This window comes from Halyomorpha halys, unplaced genomic scaffold (genome assembly GCF_000696795.3).
Source record: "Halyomorpha halys isolate HHAL.00 unplaced genomic scaffold, Hhal_1.1 Scaffold560.1, whole genome shotgun sequence".
NCBI lineage: Eukaryota > Metazoa > Arthropoda > Insecta > Hemiptera > Pentatomidae > Halyomorpha > Halyomorpha halys.
This window is the reverse complement of record NW_027105487.1, coordinates 820,749-824,607: the sequence shown is the minus strand read 5'-3', so window position 1 is coordinate 824,607 and position 3,859 is coordinate 820,749. Positions and strand designations below refer to the sequence as shown.

Sequence of the window (3,859 nt, the reverse complement as noted above, 5' to 3'; positions counted from 1 at the left end):
GACAAGGGAGTTGTTAAGTTTAACTAGATTACATGAATATATATTGTAAAATCAGATTTATAAAACATCTAGTGCATTGCTTGAATTACACAACTTTACCACCCTATATACGTCCCCACGTTTTGGGCACGTGATTTTCGAAAAAAAAATAACAGCGACCGGAATGACTATAATCAATGATGAACAAGTTTTTTTTTATTTGTCAGTTGTAATTTAAATTCGTATTTCATAAATACGTTTATTTAATTAAAAATTATAGTTAACCTCTTATTCTGGCGCCGTGGCTTAGTTTGTTAAAGCGCCTGTCTAGTAAACAGGAGATCGTGAGTTCGAATCTCGCCGGTGCCTAAGATTTTTGGTGGAAATAAATAAAATGTTTTATTGAGTGGTTCTTAATAAATATTACAAAATGGGAATTATATTCCATTATTTTCTAATAATTTTATTTGTCTTAACATGGTATTTATGATGACATTTTGTGGGTTTGAGTATTGACTGAAGTATTGTCACCCATATACCTCCATTGAACCCAGTGAACTAATTCTTTCCTAACACCCTTAATGCTTCTAACCTGGCTTCTACTTAATTACCTGATGACTCTCCTAGGCGTCTAAAAATAAGATGGTCTCGAGATCTTCTCCCCCTAGAAATTTATTGAAGTTCTATCAATGGGTAGATTCTCTGTATTTGTACAACTAATATCAAATTTACTTGTTGGATATACTTTCAATGGAGTTGTAAATATCAATAAATAAATTATATTAAAAACAATATTATCCCATGAATATGCTGAAATTATTGAAAATTTAAGATTTGAAGTGTAAAAGATTTCAACTGCAATAAAAAAAGTTTTATAAAAAATAGAAAAAATTCAAAATGGAAAGATGGAATAAGAGTTAAATTTTTAGAAAGTTCTGTTGACTGAGACATTCAACATCAATACTTTGAGTAGATTTTTTTCCCTACTTATATCTTAATTAAGACATCAACTGATTGTAACAATAGTAACAACTGTTTGTAAAACAAACTTAAACAAAAATAGTTATAATTTTTCTGAAGTTTGAAACTTGAAACAGCGAACTGGAGCGATGACAATTAGGACTGCCAATTAAGAGTTGAGAAATGTCCATCCGGTCGGGTTTCTTTTTTTAGTATAAAACATTATAAAATTGCCTCTATTTACGAGATGCCTTTGAACAGTTATAAAGACCAGTTGAAGCTAATGGCAGCGTATGATTGCCTCAAGTGCAGGTTTGAGTCTCTCTTAGCTAAGTGTTTTTTAAGTTGGCTATCTGTAAGTCTACTAATTTATTTGTTCATTACTGACATCAATCATGATTCTTATTTATTTTTATAATATCTATTACCGCCTATAACTCTAATTCGAAAATTAATTTCTATTGGTATGTTTTATTTTTAATAAGATAATTATGAGCGAATTTATTCACTACTATTATTTTTGTTGAATTTTCTCCGAAAATAATATACTTTTTTACTGTATGGAACGTTATTGGAGAGTAGTAAAAATGAATTTTATATTCGCTTCATAGACCCTGGAATAAGGACCGATGTATGTGTGTGTGTGTATACATATCTTTAATACAATTAATTTATCAAATTATATTTGATATTAATGAATGATGTTGAATGGAGAATGTTTTTGATAGTTTATCGAAATATTTTTCCTCTACCTCCAATATATTTATTGGCCCAGGAGCCGCTGACCGCTGACCAAGGGGTTCAGAGAACTGGGAGGGACCGCTATACAAGATAGTTTGAGAATCCATCAGCTCTATAAATTTATGTAGAAACCCAACAATAGAAGAGCTAAATTCACTTAAAACATACCATGTCCTTGAGTAACAGCCTTCTCTTTTATCATTATTTTTGAGAATCTGATATTGTTGCTATCACATTGATTTGTTTAAATGAATTTTCAAGTTTTATGAAAACAGGTTTGTTAAGACCAACAAATCGTAAAACTTAATAACTCATCTAACTACCTGCACTACACGCGGGGATGCACTACAGTAAGTTTCTAATTTGACACTAATTAGAAAAATATTCAACTGCATCCTAATAGACATTATCAGCTATCACAATCATGCCGTGAGAACTCCGTTCTAAGTTAATATTGTTAGTACGAGGCTTAAAAATGATATGGTGGCTGGTTTAGATCATCTTTACGGGCCGGAACTTTGGAAAAATGTAATACAAAAACAAACTATATTAATATTAAGTAAAATAAAGTGATTTCACATTAATTTTTAATGAGTATTGAAAAAAATAATTTATTCTAAAATAATGTACAGCCAACCTATCACGGATCATGATTTAGCAATTGCTTCCATGTAATTTTTTCCTAATACCTGCTAACATTGTAATTTCCTAAACGATGTGAAGTAAATATATGATACATTTCATATAAACATTTTGTGATTTGTACTTTTCATACTCTCATTTATTTAAAATATATATAAAATCAATTAACATTACGGAGTGCTTTCTTTACCATCATTAGGGTTATATAAAAATTTGAAACAATGCAAAAATGAAGACATAAACAACAAACTTTTTATAATACACTATATTGAATAATAAAATCTTACTATAACACAAGGTAATTTATTCGAAATTTTTATAATATAAGGTTTTATTTTAGCTGTTTCATTGTTTAAAATTTATATAGAATCCTAGAGATGAAGGAGTACTCCGAAATGTTAGATCACCATCATTATTGGGGCAACATCTCGTGGCCTCCTCTAGTAGCTTCGACCAGGCCATCCTGTCTTCTGCTGCAACTCTCCAGTTTCAGGTTTCCAGAAGGACCTGGGCATTCGCTGATACAGCGTCCAACCATCTCATGTTCCGTCTCCCTACTCTTTCACTGTAATTGCTTGGATAGGACCTTATTTGGGATATCATCGCCGCACATCCTCGCCACATGACCCAGCCATCGGAGTCTACCCAACTTTATAAACATCATTGTCTATGTACAAAGCCGATAGCTCCACGTTCTTCCTTCTTCTCCATACATAGCCTCTCTAACAGGTCCAATTATTTTTCATAGAATGGTCCTCTCAAAGACCTATATTCTCGCTTCATCAGGTTTAGTAAAGGCCCAAGCCTCGGATCCGTATATGACAACAGGAGGTACAAGTGATTTATAGAGATTTACCCTGGTCCCATTAAAGAGGAACCCGCTTCTGAAATGTCTTGCCAGGCCAAAGCAGCATCGTTCGGCAGCAACAATTCTGCTAATCTCCTGAGACATTGTTTTGGCTATTCACTTCAGTTTCCAGGTCTATGCAACAGCTCACCCTCTCGAACTCGAATGAACCAGCATCAAATGGTTCCTGGTCTACATCCTCCAGCTCTCATGTGCTTTGTTCTGTTCTCAATAACTACAAGACCTAGTCTTCTTGCAGAACCCTCCAGAGCAAGGAATGACTCTCTCAGGCTTCGTACCGATCGGGTAATAATGTTGAAATCTTCGGCATACCCTAGTTGCTGGACTGATCAGTTAAATACCTGAATCCCAAACAGTCTTCTCCCCTGCAAAATTAAAAAGGAGACATGTGAAAGCGTCGCCTAGTCTCACGCCACAATTAGTGTCGAAGGAGTCTGACAAGTCATGACCGATGAGAACAACACATTTGAAACCAGTCATAGTCATCTTCACCGTATGAGTTTTTTTCGGAACGTTCATTTCTTCTAGGGCCTGGTAGAGTTCCGTACGAGTTACGCTGTCACGGGCGGATTTAAAGTCCACGAAGAGATGATGAGTGACAGTCTCACGTTCTTTACATTTCTCTAGTATTGTTCGTTAGATGGTTTTATATATTTTAAATAAAGGAGA

At 33.9% G+C, this 3,859-nt stretch overlaps 1 non-coding gene across 1 annotated transcript; it reads left to right on the top strand.

Annotated features, from left to right (window-relative positions):
* The first annotated feature begins 274 nt into the window (after positions 1-274).
* Positions 275-348, top strand: TRNAT-AGU (transfer RNA threonine (anticodon AGU)). The gene has a single exon. It is a non-coding gene; the product is annotated as a tRNA-Thr (tRNA).
* The last annotated feature ends 3,511 nt before the right edge of the window (positions 349-3,859 follow it).